A 19716-nucleotide genomic window follows, 5' to 3' on the forward strand; every position below is an offset into this window, starting at 1 on the left:
CTGGAGGTCAGTGTGTTTTCCTTGCCGGGCTGTCATGGACGCTGCAGTCCAGCTTCCCAAACAGCACCAAGGCTTCCACGGCTTCAGGCTTTGCTCAAATCCCACCTCAAAGTCCCTGTCAAAGGACAGCCTGGGGCTGGGGAGAGGATCTGCTCTGCTGTTGTGCAGCCCCAAAGGGAGCTGTTGTCCTACTCACACAGGAGTCTCAGCCCACACCCAAAGCAGGTGAGGCCCCTGTTGCCCCCCCTGCTTCTCCAAGGGACACCAAAGAGGGTTTAATGCTGCTCAGCACAGCTCAGAGGGGCCAGGGAACCCTGAAGGACCAGCACTCTTAAACATACTTTAAAAATAGAATAAAATGAAAGAGTAATAAAATGGCTGAGGAAAATGTCAGCGTAATAAAAAAAAAGAGACCTGCAGTACTAAATTGCAAAGTTGTAGAAATTGGCCAATAAATGTTCAAAGCAGCTGAAATGCAATTACAGTAATAGGCATGAATCAGGATAACCCTGGGCTCTGCAATATTTCAATCCAGCTCTGCTTTCTCCTTTTTTTTCAATTTATCTTAATGATATACACATTAACTTATCAAGGACTAATAGAAGTTTCAAACCTTGGAATCACAGAATCACAAAATCATGCAGATTGGAGAAGCCCTCCAAGTCTGACCAATTACCACCTTGGCAATTAGACCAGCCACTAAGTGCACACCCATGCATTTTCCGAACACTTCCAGAGATGGGAATCCACCACTGCCCTGGGCAGCCTGGTCCAGGGCTTTACAACCCTTTAATGAAGAAACATTCCCAAAATCCACCCTGAGCCTGCCCTGGCCCAGCCTGAGGCCGTTCCCTCTCCTCCTGTCCCTGTTCCCTGGGAGCACAGCCCGACTCCCCCGGCTGTCCCCTCCTGGCAGGAGCTGTGCAGAGCCACAAGGGCCTCCCTGAGCCTCCTTTGCTCCAGGCTGAGCCCCTTCCCAGCTCCCTCAGCCTCTGCTGGGGCTCCAGCCCCTTCCCAGCTCCGTTCCCTGCCCTGGACACGCTCCAGCCCCTCAATGACAATGACACCTTCCACAGCACGTCCTTGACAGCCACAGAGCCAAAGGTGTCAGTGTTAAACTATTGACCTGATGGATCCCACAGTAATTTATTAACTATGTCTTCCATTTTCCATCAGGCTCCAATTAACCTCCTCTAAGTTTATCCTTATCCTAAAAGATTATTGTAGGATAATTTTTATTTTGGTCACTAATGAAAGTCACCAGAGGTGACCCAAGATGCTTCTCCCTTGACTCCCTGGTGGCACTGCAGTGGTGCAGGGGCAGGAATGCCAGTTCCCATTGCTCCAGGAGGCTGCAGCTGCAGCGTCCACCTGGCAGAGGAACCAAGAGCTGCTTAACTTTATAGCTGTAATGGTGCAAGTTCCTGCGGGTGGGGATTCCCAGCAGGCACAGCCCTGAGCAGGTTACCAGGCTGTGTCTAAGGAAGGAATTATCACTGAAGATATTCAGCTAAAATAATATCATCTTCTAATGATACTTCAAGCAGCTCCTCCGATGAAACAGCTTCTTGCCCTCTCTTTGCCTGCTGTTTCTCTAATTATCCAACCTCAGGAGGAAGGTGATTAAGTGCTTATTAACGAAAACAGATATGGTTTATTATGAAAAGCATTTTTTCAGGCAGCTTTGTTGTAGCAACACAGCACATGACACAGGTTAGAGTTGTGCCAGTTTGCTTTTCCAGAGAAAAGACAGGTTCAGTAGAAAATGCTTTCAACCTTTTACTTTTTATCTCATGAAGCAAACAATGTCATGGGATGGTTTGAGTGGGAAGGGATCTTAAAGTTCACCCCATTCCCACCCCCTGCCCTGGGCAGGGACACCTCCCACTGTCCCAGGCTGATGCCTGGCCTGGGACACTGCCAGGGATCCAGGGGCAGCCCCAGCTGCTCTGGGCACCCTGTGCCAGGGCCTGCCCACCCTGCCAGGGAACAATTCCTAATTCCCAATATCCCATCCATCCCTGCCCTCTGGCAGTGGGAGCCATTCCTTGTGTCCTGTCCCTCCATCCCTTGTCCCCAGTCCCCAGTCCCTCTGCAGCTCTCCTGGAGCCCCTTCAGGCCCTGCCAGGGGCTCTGAGCTCTCCCTGGAGCCTTCTCCTCTCCAGGTGAGCACCCCCAGCTCTCCCAGCCTGGCTCCATAGAGGAAAATGATGAGTCCAACATGAAGCTGTATTAATCTAATAATAATCTCATATGGATAATTAGTCTATTAAAGAAAATAATATAAGCATCCATAAATCAAGATTTCTGGACATTCTGCCCACACTGAGCTTCTGGCACATCCTCAATACCAATGGCTTCAGCTTTGACTCCCAGGTGGCATTCTTGCAGAGCCAGGCTCAGCCAGCTGTGCTCCTACCTGGAAACACGGTCCCCAAAGCCATTTCCAGGGTTTGCCCAAAACCGCTGTCTCTGTTCCACTGAATTTGAAGTTCTGAGTCCCGCAAGTGCTCCTGTTTGAGTAGTCCTGTGATAATCATCTTGATGGGCAGCCAAGCAGCCGTGCTGCTTCCCTGCAGCGAAGCGTCGCTAATGGCACATCTTGTTGTAAAATGGGGTTATTACAAGACAAAAAAATCCCAAAATGAGCCTCTTGCAAAATGTTCTGACCAAAATGATATGTATGTAATAAAAATCTCATTATTTTCAAATTATTCATCTACTTTGCAAGGGAATGAGTCAGAGAATCTGTTTTGGGGCCCCATCAGGATGACTGGCAGTGCCTCTCTCCTGGCACATTTGAATCAGGGGTGGCCCTCATGCTGTGCTGGCCCCGATGTCACCTGCTGCCACTCGGATTGAATGAACAATGAAATAGCACTTGTTGGGTGGGAGCAGGAAGAATGGAAACACCTACACATGGAGGAACACTGTAAATACTGTGGTCAGGGTCAGCATTCTTTTCAGGCATTCATCAAAAACCCAGGAGGGTAAAATGAGTGAAACATTTAAACAGAATAAAATATGAAAACCCAAACAAAATAGGAGAGGTGGGTTGAGGAGAGCTGGTTTTGGGTAAAAAACTGACCAAGGGAGCCAGTTTGGAGCCCTGAGAAAGCAAAGTGCCCTGTGTTCTGTGGTCTGACTGCTCTTACTGAACCAGGACTTGGTGTGCTGTTTTTTTAAGACATATCTAACGCTGCCATCAGTTTTTCATCATAACAGAAACAGCCTGTAAACGCCGAGGTGGCTCTTGGGGCCACAGGAGGGAAGGGTATTAAAGGGCCCTGGGTGGTACCAGGGGCAGGAATGGACCCGGCACACCTTTGGTGGGCAGGAATGGACCCGGCACACCTTTGGTGGGCAGGAAAGGACCTGGCACACCTTTGGTGGGCAGGAAAGGACCCGGCACACCTTTGGTTTTGCTGTTTCTCCCTGTTCCAGGTGGGGATGGCTCCAGGACTGCAGCTCCTGTGCAGGATGGGCACGAGAGCAGCCTTTGGAAAGGTGATCTGAGGGACCAGGGTGGGGTGACCCAGGACAGGATGCTCTCACCTCACCACCACCATGTGCTGATTTTAACACAGCCAATCTCTCAAGTGACATTTGGCCTGCAACTGCAGCCCAAGGAATATCTTCCCACACCAGGCACCTCTCTCCTTTCCATAAGAAGCCAGTTGGTAACTCCGTGGCTGTGCCCCAAATGGTAAGAACACTTTGGAAAGGACTCACCGGGCTTTTAGGATCAGCTATTGGTGGCAATGGCATCAGGGGACAGCAGCTCAGGGAAGGATGACCCAGAGCCTCGGGACTTGAGCTGCTGGAAGCTCTGGTGTTCTCATGTTTCAGCCCAGACTCCTCATGGCCATCGGATACTTGTTTTCTCATACAGGAACATCACCCTTGCTCTTAAGGGAGTTGTGTTTACTGCTGTGTTTACTCCCCAAGTTTCACAAAGAACAACTGTATCTTCTCTCAGCATTCAGGTTTTCTGGCTAAACAAATTATCCCAAGATCCTTGTATAAGAAAAAATCAGGATTAGCCTATAATTACTTTCCAGTCACATTTTAAGTTTATGTCCCCTGATTAAAAGTGACCAGAGCTGCATGCATAATTCCAGAGAAGGTTGCAGCAGAGGCTTCTGTAATGGCATTAACATTCCCCTTCTCCTGGAAATACCTCCATGTGTGTGTGCTTTTTGTCAGATCTGCTTCAGATTGGGAGTTTGTCGTCATCTCGAGATCAACAAATACACCCAGATTTTTCCCTTCTTCTGTCATTTCCAACTGATGAGCTCCCAGCTTGCGGCAGAGATTCTTGTTAGCAATTCCCAAGGGCATGACCTTGTACTTTCCACTATTAAATTTCATCCCATTTCCAGTGTGCCAGCACTCCATGTTACCCAGCTCTTCCAGCAGTACAGCAATTCCTGCTGCACAGCCAGTGCCTCCCAGCTTTGTGCCATCAGCAAATGCCATCAGCTCCCTACTACCTTTTGTTCCAAGGCCCGTCTGAAAAATATTGTGCAAGAGCAAAAGCACACACGGGCCAGGCTGTGGTCCTGGGATCCAGGGAGGTGAGGCTACCTGGGGGGAACATGGGAATCCAGGCACTTTCTGCCCATTCTTCCCTTTGTAATCTCACAAATTCCCTTTGGCTGCTGTGAAAAAATTTGGCAAATTTCCCTGTGGCTGTTGGTGCATGTTTGAGGTGACTTTCCTACCTTTTCCACCTAGCTATCTTTTTCATGGACCTGCTTTCCACTAATTTACTGAATAAGTTAATGCATCGATTCTATATCCGTGTCTAGGAAACAATTATCGAGGGTATAATCTTAGTTAATCTTCGTTTAAAGCAATCAATCTTTATGTATGTGTATGTGTAAAGACACATCACATTTTTATTTTACATTTTTAAACTTACTTGCCTGTCCCCAACTTTTTCCTTTTTATTTTATATTTTAAGCTTTTAATGCTCTTGAGGAGACACTAACAGGTGTCTAAATGGCTGGATTGCTTTACCTCCTCCTACTAAAAACCCGTGCTTCAGGAGTTCCTCCATCATCCATTACCACCCTCCACCCTCCAGATTAAAACCCCTGGACGGGATGAGTGAGGATACACTCCAGGTCCTTCAGGACTCTGGGTTTGGGAACACCTCGTTCCCTGAGCTGTGTGTCAGCTTCTCACAGGCCCTGCTCTCCCTTTGGGTCCAGTAATTTCCATTTCCATGAAATAATTCTTATCCTTTGCCCTGATCATCATGGAAAATAGAAGCAACAGCCATTTAACACTGGGCCATGTATTAAAAAATAGACTGGAACACAAGAGACAGAGAGGTTTGGGACACAAGACATGGAATGTCTCTGTGCACTGTGTGTGACCAGATTGGTAAAGATAAAATGTACAAATATAACAAGCAGCTGGAAGTGCCAGCTTTTCCTGTCACAGGGATGGCACTGCAGGATTTCCCCCTCTCTAAGGACCAGCAGGAGCATCCAGCAGGTTCTGCTGTACAGGAGCCCCAGGTCTCCAGGATCCAGCTTCCCAAAGTAGGTCACATTTGATCTCCCTCCAGGCACACTGCAAAAGGCAACATTTAACAGGGACTTCTCAAAATTCATATTTTGCTTGCTGATGCTGTCAACACACATCCTTTTCAGCTACAGCTCTTCTGGCTCTACATATTTTCATTCCTGTTGGGTGTAAACAGGCCAGGAATCCTGTTTTTCCCTTCAGTTACCTGTATTTCTTCCAAAGTTCCTCTGAAAGTACATATTGACATTCAGATCACATTTGCATTCAGATGATGGCTTGTTGTTGGAAAAAATCCCTTCAGAGGGGCTGATTAACTCCCTTTCAAATGTTTGCTGTCCCTGACCAAGGGAGCCAAACCAGAACACAGCTCACTGCGTGGCTCATATCTGAGTGTGAAGACACAGGCTTCTGTATTTTGCATTGTTCCCTCTGAACACTTATGCTCCTTCCAGCTTAGACATGACCTAATGACAGACTGAAGTCCATCTGTTACAATGACTAGCCTTGGACTCAGCGGGAGAGTCCTGGGGATAATTTAGGAGTGCATTTTATAGCTACTTGCAAGCATTTCATTTCAGATCAAGGCAAACACGAGGAGCAGGTGGAAATCTCCCGCAAAAGTACAACCTGACCTACATATGGTATTGTAAATTAAAGATATGTATAAAAATAAAACATTAACGATCCATCACAGTTGCAACAAAGCCCAGAGAAAAATCTTGCTGCTGGAAAGGAGCTCCAGTGCACAAGGCTTAGCTAGAGCTTCATTTTGGAACCAGCAACGTTCCTGCCACCTCCAACACTGCTGCCACTCTCCAGCTTTCCTGTGTTTTCTGTAGCTTAACGCTCACAGGCCTTTTGCTTTATCACTTGTCTCTCAGTTTCCATGTGGTTTTTGGCAGTCCAGCCTCGTGCTGGCTCCCAGCTCCCCATTACCTCATGCTTTAGGAGCCATAGGCTGCGCAGGGTGGCTTGGACAGCGTGTGGCCTGGTGGCGTGGGGCCACACATGTTCCCACAGCTGAGCTGAATGTCACCAAAGCAACGCAGGAAACACCGGCCAGAAGACCTTGCACACCGGATTGGCTTCTGTAAATCACAGAATATTCTGAATTCAAAGGGACCCACGAGGCTCATCAAGTCCAAACCTGAAATGAATGGCCCTTACAGGGATTGAACCCACAGCCTTTGTGTTAGCAGCACCGCCCTGACCAGCTGAGCTAATCTCAGGTTATAGTGGAACAGGGTGCTTCCCCAGGGATTTTTGAGGATCCTGAGGAGGATGGATGGCAGTGAGGTGTGGGAACACACACCTCAGCCCCCCTCAGCACTCACTTCCACTGTTACCTGATGCACAGATTGGCCGAGGTGGCTGCCAAACCCCTGCTGAGACCCTGCCTGTTCCACAGCCTCGCTCAGCCGGTGCCGGGCTTATGGACCTCACAGGGGGATAATGGGCAAGTTGGCTTCACAGAATCACTGAACCACAGAATAGCTGGGACCTCTGGAGATCATCCAGTCCAAGGCCCTGGAGAGGTTACCTTGAGCAGGTGACACAGGAATGTGTCCAGGGTTTGGATTATTCCAGAGAGGGAGTCTCCATGCCCTCCCTGGGCAGCTGGTCCAGTGCTCCGCTCAATGGGTAGCTCTTCCTCATGTTGAGGTAGAATTTCTTGTGTTTTAGTTTGTGGCCATTGCTCCTCGTTCTGTCTCTGGGCACCACTGAAAAGAGTCTGGTACTGTCCTCTGACACCCCTTGGAGATATCAGCACGGATTGATGAGATCCCCTGTGAGTTTTCCCTTCTCCAGACCAGCCAGGCCCGGCTCCGGCAGTGTCTGCTCCTCAGGGAGATGCTCAGTGCCTTACTCATCCCTGTCGGCCCTGCCTTCCATCCTCTGAGGGGCCGAGGGACGGCAGCCGCCTCCTGAGGCACGGCGAGTGCTGAGGCCAGCGGGGCCGCCACGTTACGGATTAGAAAAACCTTTTCACCGTCCGGGCGGCCAGACCTCGGAAGGGGCTGCCCAGGGGGGTGGTGGAGTCACCCTCCCTCGGGGCCTTCAAGAGGCGTCTGCATCTGTCGCTGGGTGATGTGGCGCGCTGGTTGAGGGGTTACGGTGACGGTGCTGGCCTGACGGTTGGAAGAGACGATCTAAAACCAGTAGATGCTCTTAAACCAGCAGATGATCTTCCAACCTCGATGGCGCAGCGGTTCCGCGATTCCCCGGTTCCGTGACCCCGCGGTCCCCTCAGCGCGGGCCGGGGCCGCCCCCCCCCGTTCCTCCCCTCCCCTCAGGGCGGGGGGCGGGAGCGGCGCGCGCCGGCCCCGCCCCGCGGGGGGAGGAGGGAGGAGGCCGCGCGGCCGCCATGTTGTTGTGTCCGTGAGGCGGCGACGGCGGCCCCGAGCCCGCAGCGACCCCGGCCCCGGCAGGACGCCGCGCCCCGGCACGGGCGGGGGCTCCGCGCCATGCCCTGCCCAGCGGTAAGGAGCCGCCGGGGTGCCCCTTGTCCTGCAGCGGGGAGGGCCGGCCCGCCGCGCCGGGGCCTGGCGGAGCGCGGCCGCGCTGTCACTGAGGGCCGCACACGCCCCCTCGGTGCGGGTGAGGGGCGGCGGCGGGGCCGGCGCGGCGCCCTCGGCCCCGCCGCGCTCCGCTCGGCACGGCCGGTAGTAGCAGGAGGAGGCGGCCCGGCTCCGCGGCCGCGGTGCGGCGGCCTCTCGTCCCCGGGCGAGCGGCGATGCCGGGCGGCTCGGGGCCGGGCCCTGGCGGCCGGGTTCGGGCGGCCGGGGCAGGGTGGGCTCCCCGGGGCGGAGGGGCTCCTGCTGCCCGGGGCCTGTGGGCCTCGCCCGACGCTGCCGCCCCCCGCCCGGCCCGTGGGGGTGGCCGGTCCCCGCCGAGCCCGGCCGGGGATCGTCCCATGCCGCTGGCAGTCGCCGGCCCCTGCCCGGCTGCTCCGGCCGCTGGGGCTGTGGTGTCAGCAGCGTTCAGCTGCCCTTGTGCGTGCGGCCGAAATTCCCGTTCTTTTTCTAAGTGGGACTTGTTAAGGCTTTTTATTTATATGGTTTTGGGGCTTTAATTACGCCTCTTCCCCATGTTCCTTTTAACAGTCCTGTTCTTTCGCTGGGATATGAGCAGATGTTGCCCTTCCCCGGTAAGTGCTTTGCCCTCCGACGTGGAGTTTAAGTTTGTGCATTGAAGTTGTTCCTTCTCTTGCTCTTTTAGAGAATGTTTTCTTGATCCGCAGATGAGACCTGGTGTTTCTTCACAACTTTGTAGAGGAAGCTGATTTCTTTCCTTTCTGTGCACACTTCCCTTACTGTGGGAAGGTTGGGTGTGAGCTTGTAACTCTTGCAGACTTCAGTCTTGTAGGCCCTTTTCTGTGTGCTTCACCTGTTTGTCTTCTTGCGTGATGTAGCCATGTGCAATAAAGCTTTCTTTTAGAAGAAAAGAAACTTGGCTAGTGAATCATGTCAGGTAGTGCTGAGTGGCAGCACAGCTTGGCTTTCTGGTGAATATAAAAGCATATTTATATTATTTATATTATAAAGGTGAGTCTACTGGGAAGGGGTGGCAGCGTGACGGAAGGAGCTATGACAGGTTTGTTGTAGTACCTGTCATGCTCTGAGCTTCAGATAAAGAACTGAGATGCCTTTTGTCTGCTGCTAAAGCATGTGGCATTTGGAAATGAACTTTTTTGGTGGAGATGAAGGAGGTTTTATGAAGGAGTGCTTGTAAACTGGAGGGGAGGAGGCTGACATCTGATACCTGCTTTGCTTCAGCTGTTATTGATTACAGTGGGCTTGGGAGATAGAAGTGGTGCTTTCTTTCCTAGCACAGGAAATCCTGGGCTGCAAGTGTTGAAACTTTGTGCAGATAAGTGAAGGCGGGGCATGAGCTTCTAAAGTGCTTCAGTGACAAGTGGTTCCGTGCCTGCTTTGGAGCTTGGGGAAGGGCAAAGGTGCACCAGCAGTGGTATATCTCTGCACTGAAAGGTGCTCTTGTCCCACTTCAGGTTACAGGAGTGATAAATGGAGAGCCAAGCTGAATCCTCTCGCTGGCAGTGCTGTCTGGGGTGCTGTTAGTATCTATTGCGTGAACTGTCTGCACTAGCAATTATTAAAATATCAATGCTAACCTGCTCAAGGAACAAGTCATGCAACCCACAAATGATACCACAAAAGTGGAATAGGTCAGCTTGATAAGCTCTCATTTAGTTTTATTTATTTATTTTCCATAAAAATGGCCATCTGCAGCTGGAGGAGACAGAAATGGAGCCTGCCCAGGCTTCTGAAATAGAGGATACAATATTTTATCTCAGATCTTATTCCACCTACATGCAAGCCAGAATGATGGAGAGAAGTATGTTGTCAGCTTGCAGGAGTAGGAGGAACGTGGCTGTGCAGTGCTTTGCTGGCAAGTAACCTGGAAAAAAGGAGTAACTTAGGAGAAGGGGATCTTTGGGCTGCTGGAGTAACAGGCAGGAGCCTGGCAAGTCTGATGGGACAGGGAAGAGGAATTGTCTCTGTGGAGGGACTGGCTTGGCATCCAGCAAGGAGTTTGAGATCGGTTCAGCTGCACAGCTCAAAGGGCTGTGAAGGCTGTTCCTGCTCTGGTGGCTTCCTGCTGGGAATTGTAACTGGATACCACAGGATAGGACTCTCCCAGTTGGTATGGATGGTGTCTTCAGAGCACATGACTGCAAACAGCCAAATTAGTGCTTATCAGATCCTGTGGACCAGAATGAAACATCCACACACTTAAACTTGCATGTGTTTCGTAGTAGTTTTCACTGGCTGAATCTAAGTAATGTAATGTTTCTCTCAAAATAACCTGGTAGGTACTGAATTGCCTCAGAAATAACTGCAACTGTTCTGCGTTTGTCTCCAGCCTGAGTAGCTGGTGGTGTGAAGATCTGCCTGTGAGATCCCATGCGGGTTTTAAACTCTGAGAAATGAGCTTCATGTCTTGTAACTTCAGCCCTCTTCTAGATAGTGGTGCTGTAACTTCCTAGTGCTGTCAAGAAAACTTTAGGGATGTGCTTAGGGTTCAGTTTGTGCTGTAATTCTTGTGAAAAACTGGATTGCTTAAAGGCAAGTATTTCTTTCTTCGTGGCGCTTCAAAATTTCAGGGTGACCGAGTGGTTTGCATGAAAGACTTCAAAGGGGAGTTAGTGACAAAGTGAAGACCTCAAAGTGAGGTCAGTGGCAATTGAGGAATTGGAGATACTGACATTTTACTGGGACTGTTCACCATGCCCAGCAACGAGCTGGAGCCCTCAGCTCCTGCTGCTTTCCAGCTTCTACCTTGGATGCCTTGGTGCTGAACGGGTGCAGGATTGCTGTGCGCATTGCAAACGTGTCAGCTGCTTGTGGGATGGGCAGAGGTCACAAACCACAGCCTCCTTTGGTGTCAGCTGGCCTTATTTGGAGGGCAGCTTTAGCAAAACAGCCCCAACTTTGTCCCTTTGCTTTGAGCAGTTGAGAAGCACTGACAGAATGGACTTGATACCATAGAAGGGTAAACTGGAGCGTGAGTTGCCCCCCTCACCTGCTTAATAGTTTGTGGTAGTGGTGTCAGGGAGGCGACCCCCAGCTGGCTCTAGGTTTTCCAGGGGCAATGTGTCATCCCTTAAGGAAGGCCTCGAGTCCATCCCTGCTGCTCAGAGCTACAGGGAGGAACCGGCCCGTAGTAGCAAGGAAGAAACGCAGCGTGATCTTGTTGCAAGCAGCGGTATCTCTGACGCTCAGTCTGTTATGAGGTGTCAGGTTGTGCTGCTCTGAGCCACAGGTGCCCTGTTCTCCTTCAGGAAGTACCAGTGTGCACCTGGAAGTGAGGCCTGGGCCTGCAGAGCCATGCAAAGTGAGTCGGGGAGAAGGGGGGGAGGGAAAACAGGCGGTTTTCTGGAATGTTGGTTGAAATGGAAAAGCTGTTTCTGGAGTCATGGATGTCCAGCAGGAAGCACTGTTTGTAAAGGCTTCACTTAAAACCCAGTTGCTGATGCCTGGCTTTGGTTTGTCTTCTGAAACTCCTCAGGCTTGGAATCTTCAGGCGAAGTCTGGAAAGCAGCAGTTGTTTTGACACGTGAGTGTGGCTGCAGGTTAAGCTGGTAACTGGATGTGTGCTCTGTAGGGCTTCCTGGGGCAGCTGGATCCTTCAGAGGCACTCTTCCTCTTTGTGGGTATTAATGCTGAAAATAGTTGCCACAAAGTAACCATGGTAAGATCCATCTGGAAGTTTTTTGGAATTTGTGTGTGTATATGCATGAGTGAGGCAGCTAATGATATTGTAATAGCTGTCATGGTGGTGGTGGAACTCTTCCAAACTCTGATAAGGAAGGGGAGGAAAAACCCAGGCTCTACAAAAGACTTCCTAAATAGGGTGTTCTTGGCCTTCCTTGGGGGAGCTGGATTTCAGAAGACTTGAGCTGGTTGTTCCTTGTTCAGTGATATTGTAACTAAACTTATCCAAGCTGCTGTATCGAATTATTGCCATTTCTGAAAAATTATTACCTTGAGCAAGACTCCAGTGGAAGTTGATTTTGGAGTAGTAAATCCATTATTTTTCTTCTTGATTAGGAATGCAGTGAAGAGCTGTAAAGCAGCATTGGTGGGCTGCCTTGGGGGCAGGCAGTTATACATAACTACTCATGCCAGTAATGAAATGTGTCCTTGTAACACAAGCAGATAGATCCTAAGCAGTATCAACCCCCTTTTTAAAGAGAAATTGAACCAAAATATTGAATTGTAAATACTTCAAAATGCAACTTTGCAGCTGGGTGTCAGTTGAAGGAGGGCAGAACATCAAAGAAACTGCGGCTTGGAGGAGCCTTGGGAGGTGACAAGCAAAGCAAGTTGTCCTTTGCCTTGCTCAGCACATCTGGCTGTTTGCAGCGTTCCTTGTGATGGGCTGACAAACCACGATGGCAGTGGGGCTGGCCTTGCTGTAGAGAGCTTCGTGCCAGGTGCTGATGGAGCTGATGCAGTCCCTGACTTCTGTGGCGTTGGTTGTTCACCACCTGATTCTGCAGCTTCAGAGTTGATTCTGTATCTGGTGAAGCCTTAGACCTCGCGCTGGATGGGCTTAGCTTGGACAATTACCCTGTCACCTGTGGAGTCAGCTTGGAGCTGGAGTGAAATCAGAAACTTGGTGTTAGTCCCTGGCTACTTGGGAAGAGCTGGGCTTTCCGAAGGGCAGCCAGAACAGACCAGCCCCCGACTGGGGTGTGCTCTTCAGAGGGGGAGCCATAACAGGGAATGCTCAAATCTTTGGACTTCTGGGACTGGACAGCAGGGAAGGCTGTCATGAGGCTCAGGGCTTCCAGAACATGGCCTAGAAGGCAGTGAATATCCATGTGGGAAAGACTTGTATTCTGTTACTTTGATATTTAACTGTCTTCTTCCATCCTGTGTGTGTTGATCTCAAGCTGTGTGTTCTGTGCTCCCCTCCTTTTGATTTTATTCCAAAAACTCCTGCATCATCTGCAGAGTGAGCTCGTCGTGGGTTAATTTCAGAACTGAAGTTATTCTTTACTGGGCCTATCTCTAGCAGATATACCAGATTTAACCTCTCAGGTCCTGCTTGGTTTAGCCCTTACTGAGACTTTTTCCACTCTGATTTCTGCTGCCTGCTTTTCAAGCGGACATCATTGTCCTAGTAACTTTACTTCCTCGATGTGTTTCTCCCTTGCTGTGAGCACACCAGCCTGTGGCTAAGACTTCTACCCAAGGCTCTTGTACCCTATTTTGAGAAAGATTTTCATCAGGGAAAACCAGTGAAAATGCTATAAATCTTTCTTTAACTGAGATTTTTGAAAAGACGGTAGCATGAAATCAATCTCTAGGGTGCCTGTCTGAATGATGAAGTCTTTTGTATATACAAGTCTAATAGTCTCTAAGTATTTTGGATTGTTCTGGTACTCTGAGGTTTAGCTTCTGGAACATGTAATCAGTATGGGGGGAAGTTATACACTTCAGGTTGAATTTGTGGAGGAAGGCTGCTGCATTGCCATAATTAAGTCTTTGTAGTTTTTCTTTCAAATACCAGAGATTTGTGCGCTGGTATAGACATTATTTATAGAAACACTGGTAGAACAGTTTTGTGTTGCCCTTTTGTGGGCCTCATTTGCTTCTCCAAGTTTGGGACTGCAAACGAAGGCTGTAATCAAAGCATTAATTTTGTGGTGTTACCTGAAAGGACAGAGAAATAAAAATAGTTTCTTTTTCCCTGTACCTTTAAAGGAGGGTTTTGACTTCTCTATCAACCAGGAAAGGGCAGACTCCTGACAAAATGAGACTTGTTTTCTTCAACGCTGCTTTTTCTGCTGGTGGAAGTGCCTGGGGGGAGCTGCTGCCAGGCACCTGAGGCAGGAGAGGGCAGAAATCCTGTCTGTGTAGGTTGACATGGAGTCTGTGAAGACAAGATGCACTTGGTTGGCTTCCTGAGTGTCCTTGGAGAGCAGAGCAAAGGCAGGACTCGCTGCAGGGCATCTCCCCAGCTCACCCTGAGAGCAGCCTTTCGCGTAGGGCTCATGTGCATCGTAAGACTCGCGGGCGCTGTGAGTCTGACTCCTCAGTTCCTCTGAGGTTTGACTGTTCTGGGCAAGTAAGAGTCTTATTTTTTGGGGTTTCTGTACAGCTGGTGGCAAGATTTCAGAAAACAGATGGAAAACCAGATCTTCCCTTGAGTATCTTCCCTGTCAGGTAGAGTTTAGCACTGTCTAGGTCAAGGGTAGATTACCAGAATACTGATTTTTGGTTTTTCAGTTGCTAGGAATAGTAGTTGAAAGTATTGAAGAGTTGAGGGAAACTGAAGGGTGGATTAAAGAAACTCTAACAAAAAGAGTGAGGGCATAGATATTAAGATCAAATTATTTGAACTCTACTGGTGGAACTATGGCTGTGGAGCCTCAATACCTTCCCCATCCTACACAAGATGCTACCTGAGTAAAGTAACTTCAGGTACTTTTGAAGTGAGGCCCCAGTTTTGTACAGGAGATGTCAGAAGGATCCAGTCTAGCAGCTGACCCACCGTTTAGCTCTGTTCTGTCACTCCCACGATATCGCTGTGTCCATTCCAAAGGAGTTTAAGTCCAAAGCTACTCATGGAAGTGGCTGCCATTAGGTCTGGAATTGGGGAATTGGTGGAAAGCATTTCCCTGGAATGTCCTGTGCAGCAGTTAGCAGGGACCCAGCAGCCTGGCTGTCCCTGTTCTCCTCGGGAGTGGATGGGGACAGGAGGAGGCCAGTGGCTGTGGCTGTCTGATCTCATCTCTGGGAGCCATAATTGACCTAAATGTGTACCTGGGAAAGCTTTGCTTATTCCATTGCTGTCTGCAGGCGTGTGATTGCTATCATGGAAACCTCAACCAGAGAGAGATGAGCTGCTGGGAAGTTGTGCTGGTTGATGCATCCTTGTTGGGCTGGAGACCTTTCCAGACCTAGTGCTGGATGTGCTGCAGCTGGAATCTGTCTGGAGTTTTACCTGCATCCAGTCTTTGGTGTCTTCTCCAACTAAAATTACTGTTGTCAAAGCTGACTTTGCTGTCCTGTGGGTCTCTCAGTTCAGGCTTTTCAAATACTTGTCTGTCTCCTGACAAAGAACAGATGAGCCAAAATTACAGGCAGTGAGAAGAAAACTCACCTGCCGTATCACAGAGCAGCTTGGCTTAAAATTTAGTGTGAGGACGTTTCTCTGAACTCTCTGCAGCCAGGTTGCTGTGGTCTGACAGAGTAGGAACACCTTTCTTTTAAGTGTTTTGACCTGGTAGCTTTGATTTATTTTTTTTTACTGTTATATTTGAATTTTCTTTGTTTCCTTTTTATTCGCTTCTGAGAACAAGTACTTAGTGTGGTGTAGGCACGGTTGAACTTTTGATCCAAGAAACCTGACTAAAATGTCTAAGCAGATTGCATTTCTAGATTATTTTGATTATTTTCCTTTAATAAATGGAAGCTTGAAAGCAAGTGAAGTGTACTTAATGTAAACTTGCAAATTTACTGCCATTGCCTGCAGAACTTTTCTTTCCATCTAAACACTGTGCATGGTTTTTTAAGAGTGGATAAGCTTTCCATCAAATTAATGACTAATCCTTATCAAACAAGTGTTCATCTTGACAATTAGAGAACAGGAATGCTTAATTGTGTGCTGATTGGTGAACATACTAGTCATGAGTACATTTGAGAATTCAGATTCTTAATTTTCTCTCACTGCTGGTAGCAGGAATTTGCTGTGAACAGGGCATTATATTCTGGTTGGATACCCATTATAATTAAATTATCATCTTTGTCTATGTTCAGTGAACCTTTCTTTGAGTAACTTCCAAAAGAATGCACCTTTTTGCACTTTGGGAAAATCTGAACTCTCTGAGGAAAAAGGAGGAAGATGGAACAAGGTAAATATTTTGAGGTCTGCTCAGCTTTCCTTGTAGGTTTGGCTGGTGGATTATGGTCAAGGCGCAGTTGTGTTCTAATGCAGAATACAATAGCTTGCTTGTTTTCTTTTACTTTGGGCTGGAATCTCTTAATCCCTTCAGACTCAAGCGTGAGTGTCACATGATTTGGAGGTGTTTGGTTAGTGTACTTCAGTGCTGCAGAGCATCCCTGGACGGAACAGATGAATAAACTGGGGCTGCACAGAGAAGCCCCATGGAAATTTTTGGTTTTGGAGTTCCATGGCCAGGTGTTTACTATTTTGGGCTGGGTTGTGTTCTGGCAAAGCCATCTGGTCAGTTAGACTTGTCAGTAAGGAAGGGGATCAGATACCTGCTCTAAAATTCCAAATTCATTATAAAAAGGATTCCAGCTTCAATGTACTGACACTGTACCTGAGTGGTCAGTATCCTACAGTGTTCAAATCATTGCAGGGGAATTTGGGGCAAAACCTCCTTGCAGGAAAAGTGCTGGTGCAGCTAATTGTAGGTCCTTCTTTTAGAGTCTGTGACCACACAGGGCATCAGTGGATATAGAGCTGTGTAAGCAACACACATGAACCCTTGTTAAAGGAAATGAATAATAAATATTCATTAACAGTGAATTTCAAAAAGCAGTAGCTCCCTGTAGAGCTGTCTAATGGTACCGATGTGCCTGGTCACTGCCATGTTGCTTTCCCCCCTTCAGTTCTGCAGGCTTTAGAAGCTGGAACCAAAATGCCTTGCACTTGTCAAACTGGAATTTTGGCTTTTAAATGACAGGCTGAATGCTGACACTTGATGAGGGTGACTGCTAAACACTGTCCTGGGGAGAGGACTGGGCAAGGGGTTTTCTAAAATAGCATAGGATTCCCTAAAGTGCTGCAATATGGTAATGAGCTGAGGACGGCAAAAAGATTCCAGTGAGTTAGCAAATGTTGGTGGTGACTCTTGGTGCTGCTTTTGCAGAATTTGGCCTGTTAAGCACAGGATCAGGGCAGTGGCTTCAGTCCCTGGTTCTGCCTGCAGCTGGAGCCAGCTGCCTCCCAAGGTGTTCCACTCGCATCAGAAGAGTTGCAGAGCTAATTGGGCCACTGGAATCGTGGTGACTCTATACTTAGCTCATTACTCCAGGCAAATTATCCTTTCCTTCTCCAGTGTTGACTGGCAGGCTGGAGAGCTGTCTCGCTTTCCATTGCTGGGGCATTCCAACTCCTCTGCAGTGTTCTCAGGGTCCAGGCGCTTCTTCCTGTGAGCTCTTGAAGGGCTGGTGATAACTGAGCAGCACAAGGGTCTAAGGGTGAGAGTTCTAGACAGATCGCTGAGGAGTCAGCAGTGCCAAACCTGCTGTTGTAATCAGCAGGGAGTAGGAAGCAGTCTGGAAACCTGCTTGGTGCTCTGCTTACCTGTTGAGGGTGGTTGGATTCATCGCTGCTGCTGCTGATGCCTGAGCTGGGTGGGTCTGGTGGAGTCAACGTGGGGAGTTGTGGACAAAGAGCTTTGCTTCATTTGACAAGTGTAAGAATGGGTATAGCAAAGACAATATTTCTTGCTTCCTCTGTGGAGCGTGGATTTTTACTAAGCTGTTTGTGTACGGTCCCAGTTGTGCTCCCCTCCTTGCAGGGTCACACCCCGAGAGCAGCCCCATTAAAACTAATGGTGCTGTTGCATCATGTCCCAGCCCGCCGTGGTCCCATTCAGCACTCAGGTATGAAGACTTTTCCTCTTGCATAAGGCACCTTGATTTGCTTGGGTCGGGGAGGATGCACTTGGCAGCTCCCTAAAGAGTAAGTTACAAGCTGCTGTGCCCTGTAGCTTATTTTTCTAAACATTAGTATTTCAAGTTATTGTCCAGCTTTCTAAACCGTACCAATGCCCGAGGCTGGACCACTGCTCACAGAGGCAGGGATTACCTGAGCAGCCCTTGCTGGATGCAGATCCTTTCCTGCTTCTAGCATGCTTCTCTCTCCTAGACCCAAATTATTTGGTATTCAAAGCAGAGACCTAATAGGGCTAAGCCTCATGTATTTGAACATATTTCAAGATCCCCAGAACTGCAGTGTGGCTTAATCTACTTTGTCTCCTTTCAATTTCTAAGTATTTCTAACTACTGTTAGGTTTTTTTTCTGGTTCTTCCAAAAAATTTCAGCTTTTAGTCTCATTGTCGACCCTTACTGCCATGTGTCAGTCCCGGCAGACCATGTTGTGAAGTAGTTAAGAAATTATTTTTCTGTAAACATGCTGCAGGTCTAGTAATGTATATTGAGATAAAGTGACTTCATGAGGTAGTCAATTAAAACATGCCTTGTCCAAGGAAATTGGTCTGAACTGACTCGGAGCCTGAAAAGGACAAGAAAGGACTGAATGTTTTTGTGCAAGAAGTGAGCAGGTGGGCTAGGGAGACTCTAGTTTAGCTTACAGCTTAAAGCAAGGCCTAATGCCAAAACCTGATTTATGCGCTTCAATTCCACAATTTTTGTGCTGCCTCTTGCCAAGACAATTAAAGAATTCCTCGAGCTGATCTGCATTTCCCGGCTGGGTTTGGAAGGCGATGGCCGCCTCTGCAGGTGCAGAGAACACTCCGGTCTCTTCAGGTAGGCTGATGAGCCTCGGTGGTTTCGTTGCTGACATATTTGATTTTCAGGAGTCTGGAGATGGGCTGTGGAGCACGTTTGTGGTGCGCTTGCAGGTGTAGCCAGCTGGTGTTTTGCTGCTTGTGAAAGATCAACTTTAAGCTTCCATGGATTGATTAACAGTAAACTTTAAACTGGTGTTGCAGCACGTGTTTGCCAGCGCTTCAAAACTCCTGTTTGACTCTGGAAAACTTAGGAGGAAGAACTTAGGTCCCTGTGTGGGGTTGCTGTTCTTAAGATCTGCTTAACTATTTGTAAATAATTAAAATGTGGAAGGTGAAGGAATACCCTGGGGTCAGTTCAGAGAGGGCTTGTGCAGCTGCATGAAGATAATTTTGGTTGGAGGACCCCATGCATCCATCATGCCTGCAGAAGAAAACACAACCAGCACCTTGACTGAATAGCAGCTAGTCAGGTTGTGCCATTGCGTTCTCCCCCGGGTCACCCTTTGGTGAGTGTTGTTGAAAGACTTGACTTAGCAGAGTTTGTACATGTTGAAACAAATTTGATGGCTTGAAACTTGTCTGAAGAATCTGTTGCTTGTTAGGTGACTCCCAAAGGGCCGTGACCCCTAAAAATCATGACTTGGTTACTTTGATTTTTTTTTAATAACATTTTAACCAGAACTCAGAGATTAAACAACAAACTGAGAGTTTATTGCTTATAAGAATGTGAAAGTGTGAACCTTCCTGTGGAGCTGGGAATCCATAGATCATGCTGGGTGAGTGACAGCTCAGCCTCTACATGGAATTCAGAGCATCTTTGCCATGTTATAAAAAGCTTGTTGCCTGGTGCTGATCTGTTCCTCCAACACTGAGCTTTTTGTAACCTTTAAACTCCAAGTATAGGATAAGAATTTATCCTGTTAAAACCTGCATTTGTTTGAAGAGTTAACTCCTGCTTGTTCACCTCTGTCCTACATCTCTAGATCTCAGTTATTTAAATACCAAGGTGTGTGTCACTCAAAACCTACCTACCCAGTGAGTTCTTCTTTACCAGAAAAGTAAATGAGACCTGGAGTGAACAAGCAGCTGTGCCTGTCTTGCTGCACCTTTCTCATTCTTCAGTTTTGCTATGGAACTGCTGAATCAGGATTTAGGAGTTGGTCTGCTGGTGAGTTTTTGTGAAATCCTGGCAATTTCT

At 48.4% G+C, this 19716-nt stretch overlaps 2 protein-coding genes across 8 annotated transcripts in view; one reads left to right on the forward strand and one right to left on the reverse strand.

The window, feature by feature from the left end:
* Positions 1-7798, reverse strand: part of ASCC2 (activating signal cointegrator 1 complex subunit 2) — a 35574-nt gene extending 27776 nt beyond the window's left edge. The window contains exon 1 of the mRNA XM_038152763.1: positions 7079-7798. The gene's annotated coding sequence lies outside the window, so the exon portion shown is untranslated. The remainder of the gene's footprint in view (positions 1-7078) is intronic.
* A 60-nt stretch (positions 7799-7858) lies between these two features.
* Positions 7859-19716, forward strand: part of MTMR3 (myotubularin related protein 3) — a 74983-nt gene continuing 63125 nt past the window's right edge. For 3 of the 7 annotated variants that reach the window (XM_038152751.1, XM_038152757.1, XM_038152759.1), the window contains exons 1-2: positions 7860-8018; positions 8643-8686. The gene's annotated coding sequence lies outside the window, so the exon portion shown is untranslated. Of the gene's footprint in view, positions 8019-8642; positions 8687-8715; positions 19687-19716 lie in introns of those variants that run through there. The other 4 variants (XM_038152756.1, XM_038152758.1, XM_038152750.1 and 1 more) reach the window with 3 other exon arrangements.

This window comes from Motacilla alba, chromosome 15 (genome assembly GCF_015832195.1).
Source record: "Motacilla alba alba isolate MOTALB_02 chromosome 15, Motacilla_alba_V1.0_pri, whole genome shotgun sequence".
Classification (NCBI taxonomy): domain Eukaryota; kingdom Metazoa; phylum Chordata; class Aves; order Passeriformes; family Motacillidae; genus Motacilla; species Motacilla alba.